The following is a 14,910-nucleotide window of genomic DNA, read 5'->3' as shown; positions in this document are numbered from 1 at the left end:
CATGCCTTGATGAATTCCGAACGGGGAAGGTGAAAACAGATGTGGAAACCATTTCTACCTGTGAGTCTTGTGCTAGGATGGAAGCAAGTGCAGGGGATATGGGAGCCCACAGGAGGGCCTGTGGGGAAGGTCTCCAGGAAGAGGGTGTGAGGCTGATGCCAATGGCAGCTCCTAAGTCCCCAGGCATTGGGTGGTCAGGTTATCCTCATTGTTCAAATGAGGAAACTGAGGCACACAGATGTTAAGTTCCCATTGTAGTAAGTGGTGGGACTCAGATTGGAACCCAGGTGTCTGATAGCTAATCTTTATCAAGCACTTATTTTTTGCCTGGCACTGTTTCAAGCACTTTATATGTCTTATCTATTTAATATTCCCCATCATCCTCCAGGTTGGTGTAATGATAACCCTCATTTTGCAGAAGAGGTACAGAGAGGTTTCGGAACATTCCTGAAATCACCTAAACTGTAAGGAGCACAGCCAGGATTTGAACCAAGGTTGTCTGGCCCAGAAGTTCAAGTCCTTTCCTCCTGCCTTCCCTTGTCCCAGCAGCTGCTATGGGGTAGGATTTAAAGCCTCCTCTCGGCAGACGTCCTCCTGCCTGAAAGCCCCTTTGACAACTTTGCATTGATTCTGTCTTCAGAAGGCTCTTAGGAAAATCCAACTGTCTTAACCCTGAGGGCCAGCCCTTCACTCCAGATCTTACAGTGAGTGGTCAGCTTTGCTGTCAGAAGAGCAGGGGTGGGTGGGGTGGTGAGTTGAGGGTCTGGGTTCATAGGAATGGCTTCATAATTTGTGTGGCCCAGTGCAACAGAATTTTAAGAAGGAGACAGAACATTAAACCAAGCATGAGGCCCTTTGAAATGCAAGCCCTGTACAGTTGCACAGGATGCACAGTCTCGAAGGCAGGTCTGTAGGGTATGGATGTGGGTTAACCAGAGATCAAGGCCTGGCTTCATGCTGAATTCCAGGAACAGGGGTTTTCTCTACTGCCCCATGAGGAGTGCGGGCTGTGACCTTGGCCATTAGCATGTTCTCTCAGCCCTGACTCTGTCTTTCCACCCTCCGGGGTCCCTGTGTTACTGACTTGCAGCTCCTGGGATGATGTAGAGGAAGAACAGGTGGGTGGGAGAGGGAACCAGGGCTCACATCTGGAGGCACATAAGGATCTACAAGGTGCTGGATGGGATGGCCTCCTCCCTTGACTGTCTCCTGCCTGGCCACAGGGAGAGGCTGGACTCTGTACATCACAAGAGGTTTGTAAACTCTAGTAACATTTCCCCTGATTTACTGGCGCCGGGCTGACCTCAGTGAGGGCTGAGGGTGTCTGTGCTGGGCCGCTGACCTCTGGACCCACTGATTTTAGTATCGACGGCCCCTGCCTTCTGGTTCCTGTCTCTGGCCCTGGAGGAAGTGGACTCCCCGGGTGGGGATAGGCCCCAGAATGCAGGTGCCATATGCCTGGGGGATGCCCTGACCCCTCTGGGCCTCAGTTTCTCAGCCATAAATGAGGGGGTCAACCTGGAAGAGACTTGAGGCCCTTGAAGGATGCTCTAGGCAGGAGGAAGGTGGTGAGCAAAGGCTTAGAGAAGAAGGGGGGCAGATTGGGAGTCCTGGCCAAGAAGCTGGTCCCTGACTCAGGGGAGGCAGCAGGCATGACCCCTACCCCAGCCTCACTGGGTCCAGACCCTGTGGCTCATTTCCTTCTTTGTCCAGAAAGGAAGTGCAAGTCTTGATTCTTTCTTCCTCCCTCAAATGAGAAGTGACTCAAAGATGACAAAGTGAAACAGACAGAAGCGAAAATGAGAAACAGGGAGAGGGAGAGTTCTCAGGGCAAACAGGACAGGGTGAGCGCCCAGGCTCTGAGCTGATAGGTGCTGGGTGCCTACTGCATGATGGGCTCCATGCTAGGCAGTGGGGGTGCCTCAGTGAGTGAGACAGATGGAGCCTGCTCTTGGGGAGTGTGCAATAATGGGAACAACAGGAAAATAAGTAAGTCAATGAGGAAACATATCAGTTGGCGATCAGAGATGTTCAAGGAATTACAATGGGAGGTGCCACAGAGAGTGAGGGGGCAGCTGACTGGGCCTGTGAGGCCAGGAAGGCCTCTGGGAGAGCTGATGTTTCAGCCCACATCTGAGTGCCAGCCACAGGACTGCCAGGAAAGGGAAGGGAATTCCAGGCAGAAGCGCTGTTGCTGGTCTCTGGGTACCTCAACATCCGAGCCTACCTCTGTGCAGGCAGTGGTTGGTTTCCTTAAGGCAGCCCACCTCTCTGTAGCAGTCCCTTCATAAAGTCTCTTCAATTGGCCTCCCAGGGTTCGCTCTGTTTCCAGCTGGGAACCCTATCTCTAATACAGCGAACGGGAATGTGCTTTTCTCTTTCCTGGGGCCTGTTGGGACGGGTTAGTGATCCCTATGGCTGACCGCAGCCAGCAGTCAAATGGATAAATACAGTCGTGTGCTGCAAAATGACTTTTTGGTCAACAATGGACTGCACATACGACTGTGGTCCCCTAAGGTTTTAATGGAGCTAAAAACTCCTCTGCCCTAGTGACACCGCAGCCATCGTGACGTCGTAGCACAAGTCATTACTTGTGTTTGGGGTGATGCTAGTGTAGACCAACTTTATAAAAAATGTTATATTAGGGTGGTACACAAGTAATTGTGTGCTTTATTTATTTATTTATTATTTTTCCTTTGAGACAAGTTTTGTTCTGGAGTGCAGTGGTGCGATCTCAGCTCACTGCAACCTCCGCCTCCCAGGTGCAAGTCATTCTCCTGGCTCAGCCTCCCAAGTAGCTGTGTCTACAGACGCCTGACCCCACGCCTGGCTAATCTTTTTTTTTTTTTTTTTTGTATTTTTAGTAGAAACGGGGTTTCACCATGTTGGCCAGGTTGGTCTCAAACTCCTGACCTCAGGCAATCCGCCCGCATCAGCCTCCCAAAGTGCTGGGATTACAGGCATGAGCCACCGCACCCGGTGGCTTTTTTTTTTTTTTTAATGGTAAAAACAGCAATTACTTTTGCACTACCCTAATAGTAAACTAAAGTTAATTTCTTATTGATGAGAGAAAAATATTTTTAAGTAAATTTAGTGAAGCTAAGTGTACAGTGTTTATTAAGTCTATGGCAGGGTGAAGTGATGTAGTAGGCCACTCACTTCCTGACTCGCCCAGAGGAATTTCTAGTCCTGGAAGTTCCACTCACGGTAAGTACCACAGAGAGGTACACCATTTTTTATCTCTCTCTCTTTTTTTTTTTTTTTTTTAGATTGAGTCTCCCTCTGTCACCCAGGCTGGAGTGTGGTGTGAATGTGTGTGGAGTGGAATATGAATGTGTGTGTGGCTCACTACAGCCTCAAACTCCTGGGCTCAAGCAATTCTCCCATCTCAGCCCCGTGAGGAGGTACGTGCCAGCACATCTGGCTAATTTTTAAATTTTTTTGTAGAGATGGTTGGAGTGCGGAGGGGTCTGACTATGTTGCCCAAGCTGGTCTTGAACTCCTGCCTGAAGTGATCCTCCTGCGTTGGCCTCCCAAAGTGCTGGGATTACAGGTTCCTTTTTTATCTTTTACATGGGATTTTTACTGTATCTTGCCTGTATTTAGATATGTTTAGATACATGAATACTTGCTGTCGTGTTAAAATTGGCTACAGCATTTAGTACAGTACCATGCTGCACAGGTATGGAGCCTAAGAGCAATAGACTGTACCATCCAGCCCAGGTGTGCAGCAGGTTATACGATCCAGATTTGTTTGTGTAAGCACACTCTGATGTTTGCACAACAGCGAAATCACCTGAACTCGTTTTTCAGAGTGTATCCCAGTCATTAAGATGCATATCACACACCGGGGCCTGCCGTGGGCTCGGGGGGAGGGAGGAGGGATAGCATTAGGAGATACACCTAATGTAAACGACGAGTTAACGGGTGCAGCACACCAACATGGCACATGTATACATATGTAACAAAACTGCACATTGTGCACATGTACCCTAGAACTTAAAGTATAGTCATAAAAATAAATAAATAATTTTTTTTTGGGATGGAGTCTCGCTCTGTCGCCCAGGCTGGAGTACAGTGGCCGGATCTCAGCTCACTGAAAGTTCTGCCTCCCGGGTTCACGCCATTCTCCTGCCTCAACTTTCCGAGTAGCGGGGACTACAGGCGCCCACCACCTCGCCCGGCTAATTTTTTGTATCTTTTAGTAGAGACGGGGTTTCACCGTGTTAGCCAGGATGGTCTCGATCTCCTGACCTCGTGATCCGCCAGTCTCGGCCTCCCAAAGTGCTGGGATTACAGGCTTGAGCCACCGCGCCCAGCCAATAAAATTTTTAAAGAAAGAAAATTTCAGGGTGAAGGGGGTCAAAACTAACACATTCAGAATAAAACGAGGTTCCTTCTTTGATTTGGGAAAAAAATAAAAAAAGATGCATGACTATACCTACACCAGACTTCAGCAAGGCAGAGTCCACCAATCACAGGCTGGGACCACATGGCTCCTGGGGGGACATTAACTCCTCAGTGGGCTTTGCCTGGCCCCACATAACAAAATGGGGGCTCAGAGAGGTAGAGTAAGTTCTCTGAAGGTGCAGAAAAGCCCCTTGGATTCTGTTCTGTGTCCAGCAGGGGCCCTGCTGCTAGCTCTGGAGAGAAGTCCCTTGGAGCACATGGGCCACCCTCAAGCTCCTGCCCTCCAACAGGGCTGGGACTGGCTCTCGCAGAGTCACCCCACAGCACCTGTGTGTCATTTGCCAGGACAGAGGGAGGTCTGAGTACTCAGCTCTCATCAGTCAGCTGTTGGTGAGGGGCAGGACCTTGGGTTGGGGGCATTTGGGAGCCAGGGATCATGTAATCCCATTTGCACCCCCATACCAGAGCCTTGAGCACCCTCCCAAGACAGTTCTTTCTTGACTGGGACGGTGGGGGAGGGCTGACATCCCTGAGCACTCCCCTGAGACACACGTTATTGTATTTAAACCTTGCAACAACCCTTCTAGGTAGTTGTCTGTATTCCCATTTTGCAGGTAAAGAAATGGGGGCTCAGAGAGGTAGAATAAGTTATCTCAGGTCACATAGCCACAGGAAGTGGAGCCAGGATTTGAACTTAGGCTGTCTTTCCCCAAAAATCGTGCTTTTTGCATCATGCCACCCACTCTCTATCTCTGTGGGGACATTCTCATGTAATAATAATCAACTATTCTCAGTGCTTGGTCTTTATCCATGCCAGCGCATTTAATTTTCACACTATCCCCAGGATGTAGGACTTATCATTCCCATTTCTCAGATGAGAAAACTGAGGCTCAGAGACAAACAACTCATGAATGGTGGATCTGGAACCCTCACCAGATCGATCTTTTTCTAAATCCTAGGCTCCTTCTATACTCAATCTCCGAGACACCTGTGGGACCTTCCCAACTGAAAAGCCACATTCATTTGTGTCTTTTGCCCTTTGTGTTAGAAATTTGGCCAACTAACTTTGGGTGGATCACTTGAGGTCAGGAGTTTGAGACCAGCCTGGGCAACATGGTGAAAACTTGCCTCTACTAAAAAATACAAAAATTAGCCTGGCATGGTGGCGCGTGCCTATAGTGCCAGTTACTTGAGGGACTGAGGCACGAGAATCACTTGAACCTGGGAGGCGGGGGTTGCAGTGAATTGAGATCCTGCCACTGCACTCCAGCCTGGGTGACAGGCAACAGAGCAAGACTTCGTCTCCCAAAAAAAAAAGGCTAACAAATGGGGGCTGCAGGGAAGGGTCTTGTCAGACAGTTGCTCCTCCCCATCCTGATGCAGAGGAAACTGGGCCAGTCAGATCTGCTGCAGCCACAGCTGAAAACTGAATTTCTCTTGGCTGCAGCCTCTGGAGATGTGGTCATAGCCCTTTTTTCATTTTAGCCTGTTTCCTTTCGGCAGGTAAGAGTCATGTCTCTCGGTTATTCTCAGCAGTTTCCAGAGAGACTCAAGCTGTTGCCAGGTAGATTTGGGGCACCCCAGACATTCAGAGGGTCTGAGGATTTTGGAAGTGATTTCCATGTTCAGAAATTCCCAGCTGAGCTGCCCAGCAACTGCCTGATCACAGCGTTGAGCAGGGAGGGGCCACGCTTGGCAACTCAGGTGTAGGTGCTGAGCACGCCGAGGCCAGGTACCTGCCCGTGTCTCAGGCATCCAGGATGCTTGTTGATGCTGCTGTCCCCGGAGCCATGTGAGAGGGTTTGGGGGCAGTTCCAAATGGAGGAGGATGGGCCCTCTGTACCCTCCATCAGTCTGGGGAGGTCTGGAGGACCCAAAATGAGAGGATGGAGTCAGTGGTCCGAATCCCCTGGTGAGTGGGCATGGAGCCCAGGATAAGCAGCAGGGGAGCCTTGGAGAATAGGGGGAACTGGGCTCCACCATGCTCCCATGGGAGGCTAGGACCTCAGAGGCCTCTGGGGTCCAGGTCTGTATCTATATCTACCGTGGGTGGGGCCACTGGGATCAGAACCCAGACACCGAGGCCAGGCCTGGGGACTGAGGGGTCCTCCGAAGGCTGAGTCACCTGGGCAGCCTGAGAAAAGGGTGGGGCTCCTGTGGCTCTTTCTGCTCCTCTCCAGCTGCCTGTCTGGGTCTGCAGGTGCCTGGTGAGCCTCCAGGCATAGCTCCGACCCACAGGATGTTAACTCTCTGGGAAGCTCCCCACTCCACCAGGCTTTGTTTCATCCTCCCTGCCCGTGCACTTGCTGTCCTCTCTCCTCTGCCTAGATTTACAACACATGTCACCACTTCTCTGAAGCCCTCTCTAGAGTCCTGGGGTTATGCAGTCATGCAGCAAACATTTATTGAGTATCTACTATGTGCTAAGCACTTAATTCCATGCTGGAATAAACACAGGCTCCACTTCCATGGGAGACAGGGATGCCAGTCATGTGGTGAAAAACGCAGTTTGAAATTGTGACATGCGCTTTGATGGACAAATAGAGGAGGCTGTGGGAGTATACAGACTGGGAGGGCCCTGATGGGTCTGAGGACCACAGTCCTCGGAGTGAGTCCTGCCTCTCACTGACCCACCGTGGGACATCACACAAAGCTCCCTTTGGTCCCTTTCCCTTTGTGGGCATCCATCTATCTGGGGTTCTGCCTCCAAGGGGCTGTGAGATCGGCTCAGCTCTGTGTGAGTTACAGTGTCAAAAAGAGAGGCTAGGGATACAAGAGAAGAGGAAGGGAAGGGAGGGGAGGGCAGGGCAGGGGAGGGGAGGGGCTAGAGCTGCTCTTCTTGGGACTCCCTGGGACCCCTGGCTTTGTAGCTAAATAGGACATAGGAAGTCTGGACCCAGATGGGAGCCCCTCAGTGGGCTGGCCCAGCCCCTCAGCCCCTGGGCTGGTCCTGCCCCTGAGCACCAGGAAGACCCCTGCCCCTTGACCTGACCAGAGCCCCACTCAAGCCTTCAATTCCAGGGGCCAAGTCTGGGCTTTGCAGTGTGCGGGGTTTTCAATAGGCTGGAGGGCCTCAGGGGCGGGGCAGAGGAAGGCTCCAGGTCCAGAACACACACATGACGTCTGGAGGCCTCATGGACCTGTGACACCCTCAAACATGCCTTCCTGAGTGCACAGCCCTGGCCACAGGCACCTGCCCAGGCCAACTCCTGCAGGGCTCCTCTTTGCAGGCCTGGCTGCTCTCCTCCCTGACCCCCAGCACACCCACTTTCAGCTAGGATCCCAGCCCAGCCTCCCGCAGGCTCTGGACTCCAGCCCAGAGGCCTGGGGTCAGGGATGAGGGGCAGGGCACTGGGAGGAGCCGGCCTAGAACATGCAGGAGGTGTGCCTGCTGGAGTGCGGGCGCTGAAGACCCAGCTCCGTGTGTGGCCCCCGGCAGCTCTCCCCACTGCCTTCCTATTCCACAGCTCAAATCTCAGTCCAGGACAGGGCTGGGACCCAGTGACCCTCAAACTCTCCGGGGACTCTCAAATGGTCTGCTTGAGCTCAGGCATTTAAAGCCGGGTCTTGGCAGCCACAGACATTGGGAGGATGAAGGGTGAGGCCCTGGGAGCCTCGGGAATGGGATTTGGCCAGGCAGCTATGACCTGGCCCCTTCTGCTTCCTCCTGGTTTGTGGCTCAGTTTGGCCCTGGGATAGGCTCCTGTGGGTCCCAGACCTGCTCCCCTCCCATTAGGTTCTGCCAATAGCCTCCTCGCTCCCTGCTGGAGGATGTCTAACTCCTCAGCCAGCCCTCAAGGCCTAGCATGATTGTCCCCTGCCCACCCTGCCAGCTCTCCTCTCTTCCGCTTCCCTGTCCCTTCCAGCCTCGAGGAGAGCTAGAAGTTTCTGAAGTGCACAGTGCCCTTCCTCTCAGCAGCAGGCTTTTTGCCCAGGCTGTTCCTTCTGCCTGGAATGCCCTTCTTTGCTGTCTCCTGGGTTAGCGCTTTACTTCTTCTCAAGCCCCAGACTGCCTACTCCATGAGGTCTTCTGATTGCCACCTGCCACCAGCACAGCCTCTGCCTCCTGGCCTATCTCTGCCCAGGCAGGTTCTGGGCCTGAGAGTTCACTTCATGCCATACCTGGGTGCATGAACTCAACGCCCCAGACCTGGACGTGCTGCCTGTCAGCCTGGTGCCAGCTCCAGTTCTGGTCTTGCCACCCACTCCCTCCCCACTCACAGGATTTAGAAACAAATCTGTGTATTTTCAGACAACACGTAGGGTGGTCAGAGTAGGTACCATTGTTGGTATAACTCAAAGAAGCTCCTCCTTGCTCCCAGATAGCTCCTCTGATGGCCCATGGGATGGGCTGCCATGGGACTGCCCAAAAGACCACCGATAGGGTTTTGATCCTTTAGGGACAACAAAATTATCCTTCTTAAGAGTCCCTGGCCGGGCGTGGTGGCTCACACCTGTAAATCCCAGCACTTTGGGAGGCCAAGGCCAGTGGATCACCTGAGGTCAGGAGTTCAAAACCAGCCTGGCCAACATGGTGAAACACCATCTCTACTAAAAATACAAAATTAGCTGGGCATGGTAGCACATGCCTGTAATCCTAGCTACTTGGGAGATTGAAGCAGGAGAATCGCTTGAATCTGGGAGGCAGAGGTTGCAGTGAGCCGAGATCGCGCGATTGCACTCCAGCCTGGACAACAGGAGCAGAACTCTGTCTCAAAAAAAAAAAAAAAAAAAAAAAAAAAGAGTCCCCAGTGAGTATGCAAACACCCCTGAGCAGGGCACCTCTTAAGACAGTGCTGGCAGAACAGAACTCAGCTTGCCACATGCCCCTTTCCACACCTATGGCAGACATCACAAATCAATCACCCAAAGACTGTATTGAGGATCCTCATAGACTGTGTTGAGGATTCAGGGGCTGAGTTCAAGTTCATTCCCACTGGATGAAGGTAGAGGGTACCAGTTGGCCAGACCTATTTTGTGATGTGAAACAAATTTGTGCTGGAATCTCTGGGCTCCGGGTCATCTAGTCTATCCCCTTGCCTTCTAAAGGGACAGCTCCAAACTTCCCATGCTAAGGAGGCTTCCAGCCTCCTTTGGGCTTCCTGACTTTGTCTGGGACTATGAGGGCAGTGTGGGGAACAGAATGAGGCCCTTGCACCTGCCTGTTTGAACCTGCCCAACTGCTCGGGAGCTGTGTGACCTTGGGTTCATCTCTTGCTTGCTGAGCCTCAGCTTCCTTATCTGTAATGGAGGCAACAGTAGCCGCCTCCCTGGGGAGGACGATTAAATGAGATCATGAGTGTAAAGCCTGGCACACAGTAGGTGCCCAGTAAGGGTGTGGGTGTCTTGACTCCTATCTACCCGCCCTCTCCAGCCTGGTGGGTGTGGTTTTGACTGGCCGACTTACACTTGACCTCATTTCCTGGCTCTACTCTGGGCCCACCTCCTACTCTTTCTGTTCCTCTGCAGAAGGAAATCTCATTCACCACCCGCCCGGCCTGCCCCCGGGTCCCACTTCCTCGTCCTTCCAGTATCTGGACCTGCCAGGATCTGACTGTTTTGCTGTGGTCCAAGGCAGACAATCTGGAAGTCCCTGAATTAGTTTAGGGAGCATCCCCTACTGTCAAGAGATGGGAAGACTGAGGCCCAGGCTGCAGAGGGGCTGCCCAAGGCCTCCTAGCACCTGGGATTCCCACTCTTCCTCCAGCAAGCCCTTCATGATTTACCCACTTAACACCAGCTCGAACCTGGATCAGGACAGACGTTTTAGTATCTCCCCAGCCAGAGGTGAAGCTCCTGAGGGCAGAACCTGCCTCCTAGAACTTTCCTTCCCCTGGTGTCTCCTGGCTTGTCCCTGTGCCTGCCTCTGTGGCCTGGAGTGCTCTGCTTTTCCCCTCTCTGAGCTTCACTGTGGAGTGTGGCATGGATTGTGGGTCAGAAGGGACCGCACTCACACCCTGCTTCTACCTTGTGTTGGTTGTGTGACCTTGGCCTGGCTGCACAGCTTCCCTCAGCCTTGGTGGTCCCATCTGTCAAATGGGAATTCTAGTTGCTTCAGCGTGACTGAGGGGGTGCAGAGAGAGGATGCAGGGAACAGGCATGGGTCCATATGGGCAAAAAGGCCCAAGATTTTTCCTGGGACGGTGTCCGCTGTGTCCCCTGGGTGTCCCCGAGTCAGCAGTGAATCATCCAACTTTGCAGAAAATGTGTGGCCCCCTCTGGCTTCCTGCCTTCATGTCCGGCCCTTGTTTAGCAACACAATAGCTCAGGCTGAGGCTGCAGGCAGGCAGCTTAACCCCTTCCAAGCCAGTATACACCTCCCCTACCCCTCATCACCGTAAGCTGAAATTGGTAGGGCCGCTCAGGGACTCAGCAGCTCTTGGGCCCCTTGGAGGATACTCGCTGCCCTCCAGGGCAGGCAGAGGAGAGTCCCAGGCTCCCCACCACCTCAGGATGGACCAGGGCTCCTGGCCCGGGCTCCAGTGGCCTGTGGTGAAAGAGCCTTCCAGGTACACCCTCAACTCCTCAGAGCTGCCTCCCTGGGAATGGCCTTCCTCTCTGGTCAGAATCCTATCTGCCCATCACACATGAGAAACGTCCACGCTGGGGAGGGAGCCTGGCATGGAGCAGGTGCCCAGAGGTGCTCGCAATGTCCTCTCACTTGCACCCCCTTCCTGGTACCTGCTGGGCACCTGAGGACCCCTCCCTGATGGGGTGTTACCATACCTCAAGGGTCAAAACCTTTATGACGTTCACAGTCAGGATCGGCTCTGGGCTAGCAGGAAAATCCAGCCACTATTCCTTAAAGATCCCATGTTATGTGCCATTCCCAGCACCAGGGATTTAGATCACCTCACTTAATTGACTAAGGAAACACTGTTTCTGCATTTCACAGACGAGGCACTTGAGATCTGGGGAAAGAGCCTGGGCTTTGGAGTATGAGATCCTGGTTCAAATCCCCACACCGGCTCATATGTTTCCAAAGCTCAGTTGCTTTCACTGAAATATAAAGAAATAATATATCTACCTTGTGGAGTTGTTAATGGTAAAATAATGAACTCCACATCATCGCTTGTTCCCCACTGTGGTTTGGAAACTCTGGGTAACCTTCCCAAGGTCACCCCAGAGCAAATGGCAGAGCTGGGATCTGTACCCAGGGCAGTTGTCTCCAGGCCAGGCTCTTGGCCCAGACCTCCTGCTTCCAGGGCACTTCCTGAGCTGTGAGGGCCTTGGGGCTCTTGGGCCCTAGCCTTTGAAAGGGTGCCTGGGGGAGGAATGGTGGGCCACTGTCCAGACTACAGCTCCCTTGACACATAGCGGGCCCCGATGGTGTTTGGGCAGGGAAAGGCAGGACCGCAGGTGCCCAGAGCCAGTGCTCAGCTTGCCTATCCTGAAATGGGAGCGCTGGCTTGATAGAGAGGGGCCGAGGCTCTGAGCTCCCCTTTCAGGGCCCCTCCCCAGATCCCAGCATAGAGCTTTAGTGGTGTATGGGTGGGGGGCTGAGGAGGGTGGTGTCAGGACTTCGTAAATCCTCTCCAGTAAGGGTAAGGGCATGGAGGGGAGGCCAAGGCCTGGGTGCCAGTCCTCTGCCCCGGCATGCTGGGCAACTGGGGCAGAATCCTGCCTTCTCTGAGCCTGGCACGGAGGAAGGCCAGTGGGCCTTTTTGAGTTGGAGAGTGCAGTTGTGGGAGAGCCGAGCCCTTGCCCTTCCCCCTTCAGCCCCAAGATGCCCATTTGTGCCCTTGGCACCACCTCTGGGTGCACCTTCCCCGGCCCTGCTCTGAGCCTCAAGGAGGCCCAGCATGCCCTCGAGGAGCCTCTCTGTCCTGGGAGCGGGACGATGCCCATTCTACAGATGGGGAAGCTGAGGACCCTCCCACCTCGGGCGCAGGGTGGCGGGTCTGGGGTGGAGGGGAGTGTGGGAGCCCCCACTCACCGTGCCTGTGGGCTGAGGGATGTTTCTGTTCCGTTGGACTGCCTGTCCGTCCAGGGCTGAGCGTGAGTGGAGCTCTGTGGAGCCCGTCAGCCAACCGTCTCTGGAGGGGAGCCACACCCCGCTGGCGAGGGAGGTCTGGCTGCCTCCCCTTCAGGTTTTCCAGCTGGCCCTGGCCCACTTCCCCCCGGGATGGTTTCCTGTTATTGTTCCTTTGTGAGGGCTGGGCTGGCTGCAGATAGGCAGGTCCCCCGGTGGGCGGCCGCCTCAGCCCCGGATGGCTGTCTCCACAGAGGGCTGGCCCTGGACCCCGCCTGGGGCACCCCACTTCAACCCCAATGCCCGGCCTCAGCTCTGGGACTCTGAGCCCAGCACCTGCCAAGAGCCTGGCTGTGGGGACCCGTGGGTGCAGCATCACATTTAACCCGCCTTGGGATGCTGCAGGCAGGTGTCATCACCCCCATTTTATAGCCTGGGAAGCTGAGGCTCAGTGGGTTTAAGGTGCTTGTCCACCCAGCTGGGGTATAACAGAGCCAAAAATCTAGTTGGGGTCAGCCTAGCCTCAGAATTTGATTTTCTGTGGTGACCCCATGATGTCTTTGTGGGAATGGACTTTAAAGGTGATAGGGAGGCTTCAGGAGATGGGAAAGGACAGCAGCTCTTGGCTCTGGAGGACCAGGTTGGCTTCTCCCGGTCAGGGTGGGCGTGGACTCCAGCTCTAAGGCACCAGCCTTGGTCTGTAGGGGACATTTTCATTTAGGGATATTGGGTGGAGTCAAGTGACCCAGCTCTGCTTCTGATGTGACCTTGGGCCAGTCGTGTCATCCTGGAGCCACAGTTTCCTCGTCTGTAAAATGGGGATAATCACAGCCTCATCCTCACAAGGCTTTTGACATAAACGAGAGTCAAAGAGGGGCGTGGAAGACAGTGACGCTGAGGCTGGATCAGAGCCCAGCAGAACCAAGAGGCTGGGGAAAGGGAGGGGCCGAGATTCTGCTGACCAGGAGAGACACAGGAGGAGCTTCTCAAAACTACAGAGGACTGGGCTCCACCCAGATCAACTGATTTGGAATCTCCCAGGGCAGACCCTGGGAATCTGTCCTTTGAAGACTTGCTTCTGTTTTTCCATGGGTGAATGTTTGGGAAGTCCCAAACTTGTTTTATTATATAGCTGGGCAAGCAGAGACCCTGAGAAAGACAGGACCCAGGGCTGTTTAGTAAATCAGAGCAGGAGATGGGGAGTGAGATGGAAGGATATTTTTGGAGGAGGAGGGCATAGTGATTCCTCTATCTCAGGCAGGTTGAGTTTGAGATGCTCATTAGATACCCAGGTAGAGGTGTCAGGTTGGGGCGGGAGACGGGTGAGTCCAGCCTGGAGTCGAGGTTTGGAACCCATGAGCTTATGGCTGGCATCTGAGGCCATGGGCATGGATGAGCTTGGCGGGAGGGAGGCCTCGGACCCTCTGACATTTGAGGATCCATTAGAAGAGGGTCCCACGATGAAGGAGGAATGCCAGGAGAGGGCAGAGGAGGAGGGCAGGGGAGTGGTCAGTGGGTCAGCCTGGGGAGCATGAGGGCTGAGACTTCACTTTGGATTTGGAAGATGAGGTCGTCAATGACTGTGACCAGAACAGGTTAAACAGGAAAAGGTAGACAAGACAGATTGGAGGAGCTAGAGAAAGGGGGATGAGGACGTGGAGTCATGTGTGACTGTAGCTCCTTCCCCAACTCTTACAGTGAATGGGAGCAGAGAAGTGGGAGGGTTTTTTCTTTTATTTTTTTAAACTATGGCAGCACGCTCATATCCCCAGGGAGGATCCAGCAGACGGGAAGACAGATGATGCTGGAGCATGAGGAGCGACCTGCTGGAAGGAGTACAGTCCTTGGGGCGGGATTCTGAGTGGGATCCAGCACATTCAATGGCCGATTGTGGAATGAACAAACAACAGCTCAGCACTTCCTTCTCCAACGGGATTAACTCTGCTTTCTCCTGCCCAGAGGGTGGGCTGGCCGCAGAGGAGCCAGGACAGTGCTCTGTCTGCTGTGTACCAGTCCACATCACCCTCACCCCCGCCCGTGTTGACCGCCTGTCCTCATGGTCTACATGCCCATGGGGACACACTGGCCTGCGCATTGCGTCCTGCTGGGTCTCAGACTTGGGGCTGGTGGCAGATGGGGATAGGGCCTGTCCTGGCACCATCTGCCAATTCCCTTTGTACTCCCAGTCCATGACGAAGTTGACTCTGCCCTGAAAACTACTATTCCTGTGGTCCATAAACAAAGGAATGGTGAGCCAGGCATGAGCTGTGGGCCCCAGGGGTGGGCATGGGGGTCACCATAGCAGAGGTAGTTGAGACTATAGGAGGGAGGCTGGTGCCTCCTTGGTCCCCCTGAGGATTTCATGCTTGATTTCTGGCACTGCCCAGCCTCTGCTCCAACCTCTCTGGAGGCAAAGGAGGTAACAGGAGGGCACAAGGCCAGGAAGTGACATTGGGAGCAAGGAAGGCGGCGGTGGGCCGGCAGGAAATGGGATGGTCTGTGAGACCAGATTAGCAGCAGAGGAGGAA

The 14,910-nt window shown here is 53.8% G+C and overlaps 1 protein-coding gene across 1 annotated transcript in view; it reads right to left on the bottom strand.

Annotated features, from left to right (window-relative positions):
* Positions 1-12,469, bottom strand: part of CDH5 (cadherin 5) — a 38,593-nt gene extending 26,124 nt beyond the window's left edge. Inside the window, exon 1 of the mRNA XM_005592138.4 lies at positions 12,347-12,469. The gene's annotated coding sequence lies outside the window, so the exon portion shown is untranslated. The remainder of the gene's footprint in view (positions 1-12,346) is intronic.
* Positions 12,470-14,910: the final 2,441 nt, after the last annotated feature.

Source organism: Macaca fascicularis, chromosome 20, assembly GCF_037993035.2.
Source record: "Macaca fascicularis isolate 582-1 chromosome 20, T2T-MFA8v1.1".
Classification (NCBI taxonomy): domain Eukaryota; kingdom Metazoa; phylum Chordata; class Mammalia; order Primates; family Cercopithecidae; genus Macaca; species Macaca fascicularis.
Note: the sequence above shows the minus strand (reverse complement) of the source record. Positions and strands in the feature narration are given on the sequence as shown.